Genomic DNA, 20,159 nt, shown 5'->3' with positions numbered 1-20,159 from the left:
CCTGGCGGCTTGGGGGTATTGGCCGGGATAAACGGCCGGCCATACACCACACACTTTATATTCAAAAGGGATTTTAGTGCATCAAGCTGGATTTTTGATGAACCTTTGATTTCAAATTCCTTGTTCTCGTGTCCTTTTTTTAAATAAATTACAGTTTTGTGAGGTTACTCATCACACACAAAGTCCCCACTATTTCACAGATTTATGCTAAAGTAAATAAATCTTTTATAGATTCTGCACTATTAGCTGTCATTCTGGACATGATGTCGGTTAGGAGTATCCAGTTCTTCTTATCTTGTAGTCTTTATTTGAGGCTCAGTGACTCTGTTGGTCATCAGAAGGGCTGGACATGAAGGTCTGCCCAGCTGCTGATCTTTCTGTGCTCCCCAACAACTCTTTAATTACAGTAGGTTTAATTAGGGAACTGTTGTAAATATGAACTCTATTTCAAATGAGGAAATATATGATTATTGTTTATAGGTTATTCATTTTTTCTCTTTAAATGCTGTAGTTGATACACTTTGGAGATAAAAAACCTAGATGTAGAAAATATAGTACCAGCATGCAGACAACTTTATAAATTTCCAAATAATTAAACAACTGGTGACTTACAGTAGAGGATATTACATGGAGTCATTGCTACCAATTGTTTTTTAAAAATAATCCAAACAAATAATAATGACAAGTGGGTGTTTTGGAGCAAAAAAGAAACAATGCTTAACCTTTTTTTATATTCTTTTAGACTAAAAGGTTTTTTCACCTTTTTTTTTTAAGAACAAAATTAGTAACACAATTTAGCAGTGTTTTGTTTATTTCAGGTGTTAAACGCAACAAGAAAAATAAACATAAGGTTCAGTTACTAAATAATCTGCTAAGTGAGGCGAAAATCTCCATCTTGAGAAGCTATAAAAACAAGCAATCTAGGAAAACACTGACTGGCATCTTATTGATTTTCAAAATGAATGTCCTATCACGAATAAAACTGGAATTTGCTTTTTGCAAAGAAATGCATACAACTGAAGACTTTGAAAAAGTGTGGGAGGTCAAAGGGGTCTTGTTCTCAGTTGAAGAAGAGGGGATGAAAATTAAACTATAGAATTGTTCAGATATTATTTTTAAGAGTAATTAAAGAACTAATACTTGGGAATTGTTGTATATGAAATAAATGGGGTTAAGTAGAAGTGTAGGAGGAGAAAAATGACGTTTTCGACTTGTGTTTGATAAATGTTCAGAGGAGGAGGAGGAGGACTGATTTTATCCTTAAAACATTTGTTTAGAAGGAAGTATGAGATAAAAATGAATTTGTGTAGGGTGGGGGATTTGAAAAGTACTGATGTCTCACAAGGTGGAATGATGCATGGATTTTTGTTTTAAAAATGGTATAAGTTCATGTGAAAAAAATTAAGATGTTAAAACACAAGTGATCTTGTATTATATTTTTATTTTGAGATAATAAAGATATTTTTTAAACTAAACCTATCTATCTATCTATTGTATATACTCACGTATAAGTCAGGTCTTGAAACCTGAAAAATCAATCATAAACTCATACCCTGACTAATAAACCCATTCAAAAATGTAACACTTCATTTTTTTTTAATTCTCCTTGCCTCCTCCAATCTCGCATCAGTTTCTCAGACGCATTGAATTTTGTTGCAGCAGCGCAGTTACCAATTTCTTTCGCCACTTCAATGACGTTTAATTTAAAACCATCTTCATATTTTCTTTTGATTGAACGATCCATCGTAGCTAAGGGATGCTCTTACGATAAAGGTGTATGTGGGTGTGAGATACCAAAAAACACAAAACAGTGCAAATGTTGCTTCGGAATAGTTTGGTCATGTAGGCGCAATAGAAGAGAGAGAGAAAGAGGTTAGGAGCATGTGCTGATACACCCACATAGAAAAAAGAGGTGTGTGCTCAGTGGTAAATCTCTCAGGTGGGCGTTAGCATATCATAATCTCTTGTACCAATAGCGTGGGTTTTCCGCATTTGACTTATACGACCGACATTATAAAATACCAGAAATTATACTGTAAAATCAAGTCCTGACTTATCCGTGGGAGAACTTATCCACGAGTATACACGGTATCCATCAGTTTGATACTCGATTACGATGGTCTGGAGTGGGCGTGTCTGAGTGATGGTGTCAGCAAGCTAAAGTGGATGTCCATCTGTAAGTTTGCCTTTTCTCTTTTTTTTCCATTTCTTTATCTTTTCTTTATTAGTATCACTGTATACTCATTCTTCACTGTTGATTATTGATAAGGGCTTTGGCATTTTTCACCATAGCCGCTTCTAAAACAGCTCATCATGGCTTATCGCCCAAACAAGTTGAGAATCTTTCATGCTGAAATGGAGTTAAGCTTTTCGTGGACCTTCAGGTGTCTGCTGAAGTGTGCATGGTGGAGGTAGGGAAAGTGATTGGTTACAGAAATGTATTTTCTGCCTCCAGAATGAATAAATCAGTTGTGGTTTTTGTGAATGATAAGGCACCAACTAATAAACTTGTTGAAGAAGGAGTAGTGATTAATTAGTGATTAATGGTGCTTTAGTCACAGTTTTTTCCTCATCAGCACCGGCAAAGAAGTTAGTATTTGAAACGTCCCTCTTTTCTTAAAAAATGATGTTTTGTTGGGAGAATTAAAAAGTTATGGACAAGTTCTGTCAAATGTTACCATGTTACCTTTAGGATGCCTTTAAGATCTTTTAGGATCCTTTCCGAAGGCAAAGTGTACATGATTTTAAAAAATATGAACAAAGACTTAAATGTAAGCACTTCGATTTTGAGTTGATAGCAGCGACTCTTGCCACACACGTGCACATGGGAGGCAGCTAAATGGACGAAAAGAAGGTAATTCTATGCCAGGCCAGGGGATGGTGGTGTACATTAAACCTCCCTCCTTTATTTCTGCGGACCAGATACCTGGAAATTCTGCCTGATTTAGGCCCACTGATGTCACTTCCGGTTCCTCCTCCAAGAACACCACTTCCGGTTCCTGGCCTCAATGACATAACTTCCACCTGCCTGCCTTAAATACAAGACAACTCCCTCTGTAACTTCAGTTCTGTTTTGGACTCAACTCTGTACACATGTGTGCAAATGATTTTGCCTTTTTGCAACCAGGCTTCAGGTATACGGGTGGCTGCCTCACACCTTTTTTCTGTGAGTCGATGCTATTTATTTCACACTACATAGAATTTATTACCTCTGAAACAATGAAATGTGGCAGACCTGCTCATAAGGTGTCTCAGTGTAAAGTGGAAATGGTCGGGTTACTGGGTGGCTAAGCTGTTTCAGTAGAGAAATTGGCAAACATCGGGAATGAAAAGACTGATTGTGAAGGTGAACTGGAAATTAAACATATGGATAATTGTGATGTTGTTGTGAACGGGGCTGTTGCAGAAGTGAGTGCTGTTCCAGCACAGAATTGAAAGAGGCTCCGGAGCAGAATTTGACTGAACTGAATGAAGGCGCACTGGCTGAGGCTGGCGGTTTGACTGATCCTGTGCCCATTATTAGGGTACCAGATACTCCTGTGGAAAGTGTTTTGAAAAAAGTAAGTAAAACATCTGAAGTTCTATTTCTGTAATAATATTCTCTAATTTGAATCTTTTCTTCAGAACCTTTGTAATACCACTTGATCGTAGTTTATGCATTATGTGTATTATATATTGAATGATCTTGTATTACTTTGTTGCTTGTCTGCTTTATAAAGCTGGTACCTAATACTGGCAGTCAATCGAACCATTCATTTATAGGAGATGGGTTTGACTCTGGGACTCTGGAATGATTTTCTAGAGCCTAGTGTTTTCCACTTTGCACCAACAGTAACAATGAGTGGTGACAGTGGTACAACTTAAATGTTCTCTCATCCTCACTTTTCTTGCTATACGTCCATACTTTCTTTTGCTGCTTTTCCTTTAGGGATATAAAGGTTTAGCTGACTCAGTTTCTGCCTTACAGACTTACAGCAATGTTCCCTCCCACCAATTTTTTATGTACTGTTCATTGCCAACTTTTAATCTGCAAACATGATAGTGCCATTAAATTTGTCAGTTTTGTTCTTGTGTTTTAGAATAAAAGGCACCATATAAAATAAAAAAGTTTTTTTTCCAAGACCTGTGGCGAATATTACATTACAAGATCCCATTCTTTGAGTACAAGATGATCTGTAGCACTTCATGAATAATTTACTGTAGCACATTAAAATGCATTTTTTATACATTTGCTCCTAGGAATCAGTGTCAGATGTTATTAATGTATGAATTTCCATATTTAGTGATTGAACCCCCCCAACCCTTCATTTCTAATCTTGAGCGCAGTGGTTGCTTGTTGCTACTCAGGGTCTTTGAGCAGGGGTGGAAAGAGTTGAATATTACAAAATCCAGTAACTCAACTGAAAGAAATAACTAATGGTGAGGAACAGCCAATTGAGCACTTGAGCCGCATGCTTCACTGTGGCACATGAGGCAGAACAGAGATAATGGAATCCATTAGCATGACCCTTTTATTTGAAGTTTTGTTTTTCTTTTGTGTGTGTGTTCATTTCAGATAATTTCAGAGTGTTCTACATAACGTTTCTCTTTTTCTTCTCGACTTTAGAGTGGCACAGCTTATGAACTTCAAATGGACTCCTGCACCTCTACAGTACATAGCATTAAGGTGATAGTTCTTTAAAACCTTGAATGCATGTTTTACTTAAGCACAACAGCACTACAAATCTGCCCATCCCTTCACTGTTGTAGTATTACATTGGACCGAGTGGCCTCTTTGTGCTGCTCTTCAACAACACAGGACTCCAAACAGTGGTCATTTTTTTGTTAACTTCACGGCACTGCTAATATTTTTTTCTTCATATTATAATCTTGTGAATTTCTTTCAGTTATGCCAGTGTAAATCACACAGTGTACTTTTTTCAAACCTGCCATTTATAGATCTATCCATTCATTTTCTTTTTTTTTTTTATTTTATTTATTTATTTATCAATTTTATTACAATCAATACATAGCAATCAAGTTTTTACAAAAAAAAAGAATTATGCTAAGAACAGATCGATCCCCACCCTTGAGAGAGAGAGCAAGCCAAACGGTGTAAAATTTAAGGCTTTTAAAAATACCTAAATCAACAAATTCTCTGTGCTTTATAAAATCATTTCAAAATATTACTGATTAGATCCTGCCATGTTTTGAAAAAATTCTGTACAGATCCTCTAACTGAGTATTTGATTTTTTCCAATTTTAAATAATATAACACATCGGTTTCCCACTGACTTACAAGAGGAGAGTTTGGGTTCTTCCAGTTTATCAGAATAAGTCTGCGTGCCAACAGTGTAGTGAATGCAATCACAATTTGTTTGTCTTTCTCCACTTTAAGACCCTCTGGAAGAACCCCAAACACAGCTGTTAATGGGTTAGGAGGGATTGTGAGTCCAAGACTGTCTGAGAGGTAATTAAAAATTTTTGTCCAGAATAATGTTAATTTGGAGCAGGCCCAGAACATGTGACCTAGTGAGGCTGGGGCTTGGTTGCAACGCTCGCAGGTTGGATCATGCCCTGGAAACATTTTGGAGAGTTTTAGTCGAGACAGATGTGCTCGATATATAATTTTGAGTTGTATAATTGTATGCTTTGCATATGGAGCTTGAGTGAATTCTCTGCATTGCTACTTTCCACTCCTTTTCTGATATATTAATTGAGAGGTCATTTTCCCAGTGTCCTCTTGGATCTTTGAAAGGAAGGGATTGTAAAAGGATTTTATATATTGTAGAGATGGAGTCTAACTCCTTGAAATTGAGCAATAATTTTTCCAGCGTGGATGAGGGTGCAAGATGAGGAAAATCTGGAAGGTTCTGTTTAACAAAGTTCCTGATTTGAAGATAGTGAAAGAAATTTGTAGCTGGAATGTTAAATTTGGAATGTAATTGTTCATAGGATGCAAAGACGTTGTCTATATAAAGATCTCTAAGCAAGTTAATTCCAAATTTTTCCAGATATTAAAACTGCATATGTTTGTGAGGGTTGAAAGAGGTGGTTCTTTTGCAGGGTGCCACAGAAAGAAGCTTCTCCGCCTTAAAATGCTTTCTACATTGGTTCCAGATTCTAAGTGAGTGGAGCACAATTGGGTTATTAGTGTATTGCCGATAACGTGTGTTTATTGGAGCACAGAGCAAGGAATACAAAGAAGTACTGCAGGATTTTACTTCTATTGCGGTCCATGCCTGTGTATGTTCTTCTATTTGTGTCCAGGTTCTTATCGACTGTATATTTGCCGCCCAGTAATAAAACTGGAAGTTAGGTAGAGCCATGCCGCCTTCTGCCTTTTGTCTTTGTAGGGTCGCTCTTTTGATGCGTGGATGTTTAGAATTCCAAATAAATGAGGTTATTGTTGAATCTAATTGCTTAAAGAACGATTTATTAATGTATATTGGTATGTTTTGAAATAAAAAGGAGCTTAGGAAGAATATTCATCTTAACAGTGTTAATTCTTCCAGCTAGTGTGAGATGAAGGGTTGACCATCTATGCAAGTCTTGTTTAATTTTTTCCATGCAGACGACGAAATTTTGTTGATAAAGAGCTTTATGTTTACTTGTGATGTTTACCCCGAGGTATTTAAACTGTTCTGCAATGATAAAAGGAAGGGTGTCTAATCTAATATTATATGCTTGCGAATTCACCGGAAAGAGTACACTTTTATTCAGATTAATTCTGAGACCAGAGAGCTTTTGAAATTCTGTGAGTGCTGCTAAGACTGCAGGCACAGAATTTTCTGGGTCCGATATATACAGTACCATGTCATCTGCATATAATGAGATTTTCTGTTCCAGTCCTTCTCTGCTAATCCCCTTTATCTGATCAGTATTTCGACAATGTATTGCCAGTGGTTCAATGGCAATTGCAAACAGCAGTGGTGACAAAGGGCATCCTTGTCTTGTGCCACGCTCTAGTTTTAAAGTAGTCTGAGCAAATGTTATTGATGCAAACTGAAGCTTCTGGGTTAGTATACAGTAATTTAATCCATGCACAAATGTTCGGGCCAAACCCAAACTTCTCCAAAATAGTAAAAAGGTATTTCCATTCAATCATGTCAATGCTTTTTCTGCATCCAATGATAATAATATTTCTGGGGTGTTTGATTTAGTTGGTGAGTATATTACATTAAACAGGCGTCAAGATTTGAAGATAAGTGTCGGCCCCTAATAAATCCAGTTTGGTCTTGTGATATTACTGAGGGGAGCACTTTCTCCATCCTTCTAGCTATGATTTTAGAGAGTATTTTAACGTCGTTATTCAGAAGTGAAATTGGTCTGTATGATGCACATTGTAATAAGTCCTTATTTTGTTTTGGAAAGACAGTGATTAGTGCTTGGCTTAAAGGTTTGTGGAAGAGATTGGTTATCTCTGGCTTCTGTAAATGTTGCTAATAGGAGGGAGCTAGCTGAGCGGAGAATTTCTTGTAAAACTCTGCAGGGTAGCCGTCAGGGCCTGCTGCTTTTCCACCTTGGAGTGACTTTATAGCATCCAGTAATTCTGATAATGACAGAGGTTTATCGAGCTCCTCCACACTAAAAGCGCCAATTTGTGGTATCTGTAATTTATCCAGAAATGCATTAGATTGTATATTGTCTCTTTAAACTCAGTAGTATATAGGGATTTATAGTAGTCTCTAAAAGTGTACATTATATTTTTGTGTTGAATGATTTTATCTCCGTTCGTGTTAGTAATTACCGAGATTGCGCTATGCGTACATCTTGCTTGTGAATTTGTTGCGCTAAAAGCTTATTAGCTTTCTCCATGTTCATAATAATGATGTCTGGATTTGTAAATTAGTTGTTCGGTTTCTTTAGTTGTCAAGAGGTTTAATTCTGAATGTAGAGCCTGCCTCCTCTTATGTAGAGTCTCGCTTGGTAGTCTGGCATGTTCTTCATCTATTTTAGTAATTTTGCTTTTATCTCTGCTACTTTCTTCGCTACGGATTTATTTCTGTGGGAAAGATATGAGATAATCTGTCCTCTTAAGAAGGCCTTAAGAGTTTCCCAGAGTATTCCTGCAGAGATCTCAGGGGATGTATTTGTCTCTAGAAAGAATTCAATTTGTTTGGATATAAATTCAGTACAATTCTCGTCAGCTAATAGAAGCGGATTGAGACGCCATCTGCGGGGTGAGTGTATGGGGCTTAGTAATTTCAGCTCCAAGATCATCGGAGCATGGTCTGAAATAACAATAGCATCGTATTTACAAGATTTAATCTTAGGCAAGAAGTTATTATCTATAAAGAAGTAATCAATCCTTGAGTAGCAATGATGTACTGGTGAGTAGAAAGAATATGTTCTTGAATTTGGGTTTAAAAACCTCCAGGGATCTGATAAGTTGTGATCAGTTATAAACTTTGTAATTATCTTTGCAGTGTTAGTTGCCGTTCCCCTGTGGAGGAAGTCTTATCTAAAAGTGGATTTAGAACACAATTAAAGTCCCCAGCCATTATAAGTTTATGAGTGTTCAGATTGGGAATGGATGCATTCATTTTCAAACGCTTTTTAATTTGTGTTATGGTCATGGGCAGAATTTGACATTTAGGTGGAGAGGAGCAGACGAACCATACAAAATAACTGCATTTTTCAGAGCCATGCCCATACTGCTACATATTTACATCATGTCCCAAGTCAAATATGTAATGCAGCTAAAGCTAAGCATGTCTGGGACTGGCCAGTACTTGGATGGGAGAACATCTAGGAGAAGTTTGGTTTACTGCTGGAAGAGGTGTTGGTGAGACCAATGGGAGAGTCTGCGTGTGGATCCCAGTGACCTGGTGCTGTCACAGGGAAACTGTGCTGTAAAAATGGCACTGCCCATCGGATGAGACATACAGCTGAGGTCTTAACTGTCTGTCGTCATAAAAGATCCCAAGGTGTCTTTTGAAAAGATTAGGTTGTACCTTGATGTGCCCGCCATGACCTTATTATTCTGACCGCCAATCATTTCCTGTCCCTTATAGGCTAACTAACCTCTTTACCACCTAATGCTAATGTGTGGTGTGTGTAGTGGTGCAAAATGGCTGCCATTGCATCATCCAGGAGGATACTACATGTTGATGGCAGGTGTACCGAACACAAGGAACACTAACAATATCTAAATGACAGCAAGCGTTTTTTTTATTTTGTTAGTCAACTTATGGTAATTGTGGCAAAAGTATTTGTTTTAAACAAGTTAGAAAATGTATACATAGTGTAACCTTAGGATGCATGCTGGGGTTGGTTGGATCAACTATTTTGAAAGGAGGAATGTTTTAAATTTTTTTGTTTACTTCATAAAAGAAACATTTTTGTTTGATCAGACTGCTGTTTGTAAAAGCAGCACATTCAGACATACAGTAAGCTAAAGACATGGGCACACAACTCTATGGCTATTTCAAATGCTTGGACTGAGAATCTGTAAACAGGAGCAGCTCTCTGACATGTAAATGAGGAAATGCTGTTACAAAATATATAAGTTGAGGTGACCACCCTGTCCGAATTTAAATTTGAAACAGAAAATGAATCCATAATTGAAGGTGTACAGAATGTTTCTCTGTTTATTTTAAGGATAGGCGATGTGCAAGAGAGAGTTGCTTAGGATAGAATTACATTTGTTGATTAGTAACATTAACTGTGGACTTAAGAAAAACACAGGTTTAAGGAAAAAGTAGTCTTTATTGTAAATGTTTTTAGTAACATAGTGCATCTGTTTTGATGGCCACCCAATCAGTTCCAACCAAGTCTATGGTCATTGGGACCGAATACTGGAACACCTGTCTAGCCAATAAGTTTTCACACGCATACACGCACACATATACCCTGGAGGAATTTAGGGGCACCAGTTAACTTACCTGGCACAGCTTTGCAATGCAGGAGGAAACTGAGCTAAGTGGGGGCAAACAATTTTGAAATAAGAGTGAAACAAAGAGTGACTAGGCTAGTAATTTAACCCCAGATCTCTAAAGCAGTGTGGCAACACCACTCACCACCACCTCACTAGGCTACCCTATGTAATTTGAAGAAATCAAACTCATTTAATTCAATTCAACATCACGGGAGTCTGCCTTCACAACAATGGTTCTAAAGCAGGAAAAATCCTCCCTATATAAAGACAAATAAACTCTTAAACCAAACTGCTACCCATTACAGTGACACAGAAACTACAAAAGACACTATTATGTTCCCAAACAACCTGAAACTCAGACTAGGCAAATATTTTTTATCAGGTGATTAGTAAAGCAACTAGGAATATAGATATCCAAGATTAGTGAGTTTCCATTGAGAAAAAAGAAGCCTGATTATTCTTCAAATTGTAGAATAGTCCATTGCCACTATTGATGCCCTCTATATAGAGCTTACCCAAAGTACAAAGCCATTCAAGATAAAGTGTACAACTGTCTAAAGAAGGGGCTAAGCTGAGTTCTGTAACTAAAATCACTACCTTTTCTACAAGAGATAATATGATAACCTTTAATTTAGGTACTGCAAAAATGCATCTGTTACTCATTATCTCTTCTATAACAAGACGTTAACAAAGGTGTCTTTTGATCTTCGTAACATATTAAACACCAGTAGATAGGTAAATCTGTGTGCAGTGTGGCATATTGACAGGATGGTACAAAGTAAAATGACTTGTTAGAATACACAGGTCTTATCCTAAACCAGTAACGGTGAATACGCTTGACTTGAGCATTCCTAGTTTTCATACCCTTTCTCTGTCTCTGTTTAGCATTCGTTTGCTCAGAGGTTGATGCGCTTGCTGCCTCCTGAGCAGCTCTTCTTTTCTCCACCCAAGCAACCCGCTGCTTCTCTTCTTTCATCGACATCTTTTCGCGTTAAAACTGATTAAGTTAGTTTTTATGTTGCAATTACTTAGTATGTTTTATTTCATTTTTCATTTAAGCTGACACTTAAGTCTTCAATCTGCCTGAAGAATGATTAGCGAAGGTGGTAGGGAATGAGAACAGCGCCTATACACATGCGCCGCGACGCCGCCTGCTGCTGCCGAGAGTTGATTCTACAATAAAATAAAATAAAAATAAAAAGAGTAATAAAAATCATCACCCCGAAAGCGGATATTAGACGTCACATAGAATATGTGTACCAAATTTCAAGTCAATAGGTGCGAGCTACAGGTGATTTAAAATCCTGGACAGACAAACGAACAGCCACAGTAGCGTATTATATAAGAAGATATGCAATATCAAGAGAAATGTGTTTCAGTTAAGCCACCTCAGACCACTCTACAGTGATGCTTGGTTAGTATATCATATTACAGAAATGTATAAACACTTTACTGATGAATACTTTACCTTACACTGTAAAGGATTGCTGTAAATTTACAGCGAGTTTCCTACAGTATTTTCCTGTATTTTGTTTACACAGTAACATGCTGTAATATTTTAAAGAATGGCTGTACATATACAGCAAAGAGCTGTTTTCAAAACTTAATACAGTAATATATCAAAAATACAGTAACATACTGTAAACTAGTTAAGATACAGTAACATATTGTACAAGCAAGGCATTCTGGGATTGGTTTGAACAAGGAAGTAAGAGCGGTGCAAGCTGAGCAGAGGTTTTGGTTCAGAAAACCACATTAGAACTTTTAGAACTTCTCTTACGTCCTGTTAATTATGTTATAGCTTATAATTATTTATCTTTTTATCACTCCGCCTATTCAGCTCATTTATTTTTAATATTATTCGTTTTGCACTTTCCATTGTTGAGTGAGACCGGGAACAGCGTGTGAGGCGGGAGAATTGAAAGTTCCAGAAACAATCTGTCTCTTTTATTTTTTGTGCATTTTTTTTTTTTAAGTTTTTTTTTTATCTATGTGAGTGAGTTCATTAGTTATTCATCTGACAGTCGTTTCACATACTCGGCATTTGTGTTTGTATGTGTGTATAATTGCATAACTTTATTAGTTAGTTTGTACTTAAAGTATCAAATAGCCTGTATAGCCACACAACTATTTTGCCTTGCTTGTAGTGGAAAGCCATTTCGTCCAGTTAATGTTTAAACAATATCTTTATTTTTAAATTATCACAAAGTACTCTGCATATACGTTTTTGCTCAGTGTGTCATTAGACCACATACATTCATTCTAAAGTAAAATGTCAGTTAGACATCCTGGCATTATAAAATAACAGATGTTACCATGTGCTATCATTTTACATATAAGGACAAAGTGATTTTGCACAAAGTACACAAGTTCCAAACTCTTTTAACTCAGTAAACTTTAAAGTTAGTCAAAGCAGTTGTGGCAGCTTAGCTATTTGTTACCAGTTAGTGTCAGCTAAGGAACCTGCTTAAAGCAATATGAGTTGTTGCATATTTTTCTGACTTAAATAGATTAACCAACTGACCTAAAATGCTGCAGCGTCAATTTTGTGATCATGATTTTGAAACAATATTGCCGTTTTGTCAGCACATTAAAATTTATAGTTATGTTCCTGTTATTTTATAGATCATGTATCCATCTACCTTAGAAAAAATGAATCACGCAAGGAAAACTTTTCTCAGTACATTCCTATTAAACAAACTTTAGAAGCACTGTTTTATTATTCAGGAAACAATATAAGGAAACAAAAGCTGAAATCGGAACAAAATATATTCTCTGATTTTTCCAATGGCAGATACATTTATGAGAACAGTGTGTTAATAATGATTCAGAATCGTTAGGTTTAATCTTATATCAAGTTGCCTTTGAAGTTGCCAATTGACTTGGATCAAAAAAGAAAAAAAAACTGAGATTCTTGTTGTTTGTGTCATGCATGCAATCCCGTTACTTTTCTGCAGGTCAAGCATTGACCACATGCCGTTAGTTTAGTCGTGCAGGATTTTAAATACTTGGGTCAAGTGCCAGAGCAGGAGACAGTCTCAGCTCACACTACATTGGTGGATCTGTTGCAAATTTTAGTAGGAGTAGCAACTTTTGCAGATGTTGTGACTGTCAAACATTCCATTCAGGAAATACTTTACAAAAAGAACATGCATGTTTTTCTGGACAGAAATGACGAAGGTGTTGTATCTGGGAAAATTCAGTCGATTCTCATTCACAGCAATTCCAATGTACAGTACAAGTTGTCACAAAGAAATAACTTTCTTGTAGACCAGGGAGTTCACTGATTGACATCACAAAATTTGGGTCACTTATGCATTAATCAAAATAATCTGCCTGCCTTGTGTAGTCTGACTGTAATAGTTCTTTGTCATTCTTTTCCATTACTAGAATGATGTCTGAGTTACAAAAAGAGATTAAGCAAACCTTACTGTGAGTAATGCCAAGCCTTCCTGACGAGCCACTCAACCAGTCAGTTGAGAAATGTGTAGGCTGAGGAGTCGAAGATTTAATGTACATGAAAGAAGAGGACTTCTTAAGAGTTCATACAACCTGTCCAGTGCCAAACTGTTCAGCGTCTGGAAAGATCATGGTAAGTCAGACAATAAGCTAATTATGTTGTGCACATTGTTTGTTGTGACACTCTTGAACTGATATTTCATTACATTTTTCAGAACAAAGAAGCAGCATTTTTGTTCAGTAATTAGTTTGACCTAGTTCTCCTCAAAATTCACCACAAATGAGCTCCTCAGGCTCCTCAGTAAGAAAATGGATGGACTCACGCTTCAAGCAGATGTGAGTTAAATATTTTTTGAAAATCATATGTATGATTGCATGCGTGATTTATATGTTGTAATGTCTGCTTAAATGTTGTGTCAATTTTTTTTCTTTTACTTCTGGCATTTGCCACTTCAGCAGATGTCCAAGGACCACTCAACTTGCCTGACAGTCCTTGAATTATAATTCTTGGTATGTAGACATAATAGTGCAGATATCTAATTGTACCTGATAAAAGTTGCTCATGTTGAAGAGTTCTCTTTAATAAATGTAATTTTGTAATTTTTATTTTTAGGTCAAACTCTAAGAAACCAGCAGTGGATGGTGAGCATTGAAGGTCACGTTGTATGTGAGGGAACACAACTCAGCTTTGTCTGTGGCCGTACTGCTGTGTTTGCTTCATGTGTGGACACTTTTTCTTTGATGTTGTTTCTTGTGACTGAAGACAGAGAAAGCAAAATTAAATAAATATCCTTTATTCATAGGCAAAGGTTAAATGACAGAGAAACACAGCCCTAGGACACTGCCCTTCATCTGCACCGAGGGGCCCATGTCCCCCATTCTTATAGGGCTTTAAGACTTTAGTTACATAAGCATTATCAAATAATCTAAGGGTGGAGTACATCTGCTGGGGCCTGATGAGTCCACACCCGTTAGACGCCCAAGAAGTAGCACTTGTTTTCGTACACTGTAAGCATGCAGGGTCTGCATGACTCCTACCACACACCCCATAGAACATGCTTTCTGTCACGTACATCAGATTTGTCAAGCACATGTTATTGACCTTGTCAGGGATGCCAGGGGCCATGACCCGGCCGGGACGCCAGGAGGGACCGGAAGAGGGTCAGAGCCCTGCCTGGATCACGTGGGGTTTGCCTTCCGGGTTGCTTTGGGGGCCACGGGTCGAGGGCATGGAAGCCCTTCCCTGTAGGGGCCCGTGGTCACCGCCAGGAGGCGCCCAATGCCTTGGGACTTGTTTCCCCAGCACTCCCGCCACACCAGGAAGTGCTGGGGAAGACTTTGGAGGATACCCGAGAGCTGCCGGAGAACAGCCGGCACTTCGCCACGCTGGGGCGGGCTAGAGGAGGAATGCCGGGAACACCTGGGGCTCATCCGGTCCTGTATAAAGGGGCCGCCTCCTTCATTCAAGGCTGGAGTCGGGTGGAAGCAGGACGAAGCTCAGGAGGAGAGTGGAGGCGGCCCGAAGACAAGGCATTGTGGCCAGGACTGTTTGGGGTTTGTTTGTGCACTAAACTGGGTCTGTGTGACCATTGGACTGGGTCTTTGTGACCAATTAGTTGTAAATATTGTAGTAAATAAACGTGTGGTGGTTTGAGAAACAACATGTCCGCCTGTCTGTGCCCGGGTGCCGTTCACAACCTGTATTTTTTATTTGTCCACACGTTATAATTTCAACCTCCAATATAGGAAGAGACTGCAAGCACCCTTGATTTTGTTCAAAGGTAAAACATTGGCTTATTTTCCATACATACATTTTCATTAAAACTGACTTACACTTCCATCAGACTTTATTACACGCAGCCTGCAAAACGTTTGCACACTCCTCTTAGACACACAGTAAGCTTATTCTCCTTCTCATACCCTATTAAATTTTTGTGACACACTATTAACCACCCTGACACACACCATGATATTTTTTCTATAAATTAAATCGGTTAAAAGTAAATATTGGCAAATTCAGTTATGTACTTGAATCTTTTTAAGAGAATGCAAATTGTTGAGAGTGCAGGAACTAAGGAACTGTTTTGAAGATGTGTTATGGGTTCACTTTCCCACATGAACCTGAAGAGGAACCATTGTAGTCATGACAAAGTGAATGATTTTTTTTATTTTATAAATAATTAAGTACGTGTTTTTCTTTCTTTTTGTCATTTAGATGATATATTGACATCAACCCTGAACAAATGTTCAAGGCCAATCAAGGAAAAGCTACATCCAAGAAGACTAGCCAAGTAGTCCATAACAAGAAGAATGCAGTAAACCCTCATTTTTCCTATCCATTTTGTAAGATAATGGACTTTGAACGGAATTCATCTAAGACCACTTTGTTCACTTTTAATTTTGACAGTTTAGGCAATTTTTGTCTAACATGGTGTTCTTATTCTATTTTAATGTGAATGTCAACATTGGTGTTATACTTTTAAATTTAGTATTGAATGCTGCACTATGTTTATTGCCAGTGTTTCCCACCTCTGTTGCAACCATTTGTGTTTATCTGAAATAATGAAAGACTACTAACAATTAAAAAAACTGGTCATGTAAAAAGCTAATCAAGACCATAAAAATAAATGTTTATTGGAATGTTTCAAATGAAAGAAGCATTATTTGTTTAAATTAATCTGTCAGTAAATATTGCAAAGTAATGTCCTTATCAATGCTGTAGTGACACTATAAAATGGTATTCACAGCATGACCAATGTAAAAATACAATAAATAACTATAGAAAATACAGTTCTAACATTTTCTCATGTAATTTTACAGTAAACATTTCCTTGTAATTTTACAGTAAAATACTGGCAGCTGAGTTGCCAGCCACTTACTGTATGTTTACAGAGAAGCTGCTGTAATTAACATTTACAGTATAACACTGTAATTTCATAATACAGTATTGTACAATTATATTACAGTATCATACTGTATTATGAAATTACGGTGTAATACTGTAAATGTTAACTACAGCAGCTTCTCTGTAAACTCAGCTGCCAGTATTTTACTGTAAAATTACAATGAAAAATTTTACAGTGCATGTGCCCTGCTGCGCTGCCGAGAGTTGATTCTACAATAAAATAAAATAAAAATAAAAAGAGTAATAAAAATCATCACCCCGAAAGCAGATAGTAGGCGTCACGTAGTATATGTGTACCAAATTTCAAGTCAATAGGTGAAATGGTTTGCGAGCTACAGGTGATTTAAAATCCTGGACAGACGAACGAACAGCCACAGTAGCGTATTATATAAGAAGATATGCAATATCAAGAGAAATGTGTTTCAGTTAAGCCACCTCAGACCACTCTACAGTGATGCTTGGTTAGTATATCATATTACAGAAATGTATAAACACTTTACTGATGAATACTTTACCTTATGCTATGTTAGTGTTAAGAAGACCTGAAGAAATGTTTGTTAATAGTTAATGAGTAATATACATTATGCATTTTTGCTGTACGTAAACTAAAGTGTTACTGATAATAGAATAAAATTACAATACAATAAATGCTTAAATAGACATGATGCAGAGTTTTCTCAGGTATACAAAAGAAATGAAGATCTAAATCCTTTTATACGCAGGAAGCTTCTATTTTGTGAAAGTAATAATACCATCATGAAGACAGTATGCTCTGAAAGCCATGCATTTTTAGCTGTCAGGATTTGATGATATCTGTCAGTGTTACATGGTTTAAAACAGACTTTCAGCCTTCAGCACGCCTTTTTCAGGTTCTGCATTATTATGTACACTGCTTTGGTGCATCTCAGCCTCTTATCAGTTAGCAATTGATGTCACCCATAAACCTGCCCACTGAGCACTGTATCATTGAGCAAAGGGCATTAAACTGTTTTCTCTCAGAATGAATCTGACAAGAGTGATTATCGTGGCAGTACACAATTTCAAAGTCGGTCAACATAGTTTTTGTTAGTCAACCTTTTGTAATTGTAACTTCATACACAATCCTGAATTGCTATTGGTACATAATGTAAAATGGGCAACACAGAGCAAAAAACAAACAGATTGCTCAGCACCTTGCTCCTCTTTCAACAAAATATGTATTTAAAAACACCTCAGATGTTTGCTTTTCTTCCTGTATTTATTTTAAAAATATCTCTGCTACCTTTATTTGTATAGCACTTAAATTTTGTTAATTAAACCCTGGCCCCCAAAGTGAAAAATATGAGTAAATTATAAAGGTCCCAGAAACAAAAAGATTAATTTATCAAAGAACATCAAACACTTTAAAAATGAAAAGATGCTTGTTTGGTTATGTGTCTTGATATTTCACAATGATATCTTTAATAGATGTCACCTTATCACCATTAATGAAAAAACGCAGGCCACGAGGGCAAAAAAAGATTAGTGGACCAGGAGATAAAAGATCAAAACAAAATTTAAGTTTGTCAAGGTCAAAAAGCCAGACCGTCAAAAGTATACAGAATAACCAAGGCCAAAACACAAGCCAGAATTCACAGTTTAAATAACACACAAAATCCTGATTCACTATTAAGATGATTCTGAAATTGCCAGATATCCTTGAAGCTTCTGAGTTTATCCAGAAACTTGGACACTACTGATAGCACACCTCACTTTAAATTGGAAATGGCCTGTCGCCAATGTTCCCTCTCACTTACTTTTTTATCGATGAATTGGTTTGAATAACACTTGAGCTGGTACTTATGGATTTCTTCAATCCCCAGTTGAATTATGAATAGCTCGAATCATTACTACACGAGTGGTGAAGTTTAAGGAGCCGATGGGGGAAAGGCACAATAACACCTATGTGGCACTTCAAAACTGCAGTGTTCTGGGGGTGAGTGGCATAACAACAACAACAACAACAACATTTATTTATATAGCACATTTTCATACAAACAGTAGCTCAAAGTGCTTTACATATTAAAGAATAGAAAAATGAAAGACACAATTATAAAAAATAAATCAACATTAACATCGAATAAGAGTAAGGTTCAATGGCCAGGGGGGACAGAAAAACAAAAACTCCAGACGGCTGGAGAAAAAATAAAATCTGTAGGGATTCCAGACCATGAGACCGCCCAGTCCCCTCTGGGCAATAATAATAATAACAGATGTGCACCCATTAAAAAGTTCTGCATGGCAGTTTCTAAAAAGGTGTACTACACTGCACCCATTCAGCTTAAAGGGAACATATCCTGTGACATCACACCATGATGACATTCAGTCACATGGAAGCAGGGCAGAAACGATTCCTTGAGAAACTTGTATAATTCGATTACTAAAAATCATCAAAGCAAGTTCTTTGCATCGAAGCTTCATTTAATCTACTTAACTACACCTCAGTGAGCTCTAAGTGTTTTGCACTGATGATTATTATTGTCGCACAATGCGCTTACACTATGGATACATGACGTGATTTAAAGACGCACATTGTAAAAGGGAGAAAGAGACAGAAAACCAATGCAGCAATCTGTCCAATGTCGGCAAAGTCCTTTTTGTGTATTCCAGCAACATCCGAGCCATTACAGTATCTCTTTTCTGCAGCAGGGAACTTTGGATCAAAGTGCAAAGCAAGCTTCAGTTCTGAGCATGTTGCTATGCTCGCTTTTCTTCATTGCAGCCACCACATGCATCTAAAGGCTTAGGCACACGAGCACACATCATATCTACCTTATAATCCTTCCAGAACTCTCTGTACAAATGCCAGGAAGCCTTCCAAGAAGACAGCAGAGGCTTACCTTAGGCCTGAGCTGTAGTTAGGTTGAAACTTGCAGCTCTGAAAGTTATGTTGCACAACTTAAAGGCAATTTTTATGTGTTATTATGATTTTTGATTTATGCCTTAGGTTTAGGCTGTATGTATACCTTTTTTTAACTACTTTGTAATTCACATATTACTTTTGTATTCATTTGTTTTTGTGTTTCAGACAATATTTTCTTTAAAACTCACAATGTAATGTTGCACTTAAATGCACTAAATGGGTTTAGTTTGACAAATTTTATTGTATGCAATTTAAGCAATAAAAATGTTGTTTTTTCTAAAAAGGAAATCAATTAGCTGTTAATTTTAAGAGAGATGTCTTTTTTTTCTGTTATGTATGTTTACTACTACTCCTGCATAAAACAAAACAATTTCTTATCTGATTACTCAAATAATTGGTAGATTACTCGATTACTTATTTGATAACTGCAGCCATGCATGGTAGTAATGTTAAAAATAATCAGAAATACTGTAATATGGTTGAGCTAGTGATGTCACATGGCACAGCTTGTGGAGGTGTGGCCACCACTCAAAATGTCAGCACCCATAGAAGAAACAAAATGGCGTCACAGCAAATACAAATTTTAACAAAATTAAACATCTTATCAGAGATGAACAATCATAGAAATAATCCAATATCAGAAGGTCCAGTTTCAAAATCACTTAATTTTCAATGAACATTTAAAAAAAAATTATGTGTTTCTATGTTGTTTTCTTCTTTTTAGGGCCTTTGGAATATGTAAAACCCTTTTTCTACAATTAGTTTTATAATTGGGATTATATTCAGTTCTTTAAAAACACTTTAGTTCTTGACACACTGCCGTATTGTTTTCCTTACGGGTGCCACCAATTTGGCCTGTAGTGTTCGGTGGTTGTTATGCCAGCTGCTACCATATGACAACAAGAGTATTCTGACTGAGGAGAAGTCAGAGAGAATAAAAGGGTCAGGAGATGAAGCAAGGTTAAAAATACGAGTGAGGGTTGATACCTGAGAGGAAAAAAATCGATCTTTCAAATGAACTACAAAATATTAAACAAAAATCAGAAATTGTTCGT

At 36.9% G+C, this 20,159-nt stretch overlaps 2 long non-coding RNA genes across 2 annotated transcripts; one reads left to right on the top strand and one right to left on the bottom strand.

Moving 5' to 3' along the window:
- Positions 1-13,765: 13,765 nt before the first annotated feature.
- Positions 13,766-15,604, top strand: LOC120514953. Its single transcript, XR_005630552.1, has 3 exons — positions 13,766-13,828; positions 13,932-13,960; positions 15,534-15,604. It is a non-coding gene; the product is annotated as an uncharacterized LOC120514953 (long non-coding RNA).
- LOC120514954 lies at positions 14,320-15,283 on the bottom strand. Its single transcript, XR_005630553.1, has 2 exons — positions 15,017-15,283; positions 14,320-14,420 (listed from the first exon to the last, which is right to left on the bottom strand). It is a non-coding gene; the product is annotated as an uncharacterized LOC120514954 (long non-coding RNA).
- Positions 15,605-20,159: the final 4,555 nt, after the last annotated feature.

This window comes from Polypterus senegalus, chromosome 14, assembly GCF_016835505.1.
Source record: "Polypterus senegalus isolate Bchr_013 chromosome 14, ASM1683550v1, whole genome shotgun sequence".
Lineage (NCBI taxonomy): Eukaryota > Metazoa > Chordata > Cladistia > Polypteriformes > Polypteridae > Polypterus > Polypterus senegalus.
The sequence above is the reverse complement of the archived record's forward strand: the minus strand, read 5'-3'. Positions and strand labels throughout refer to the sequence as shown.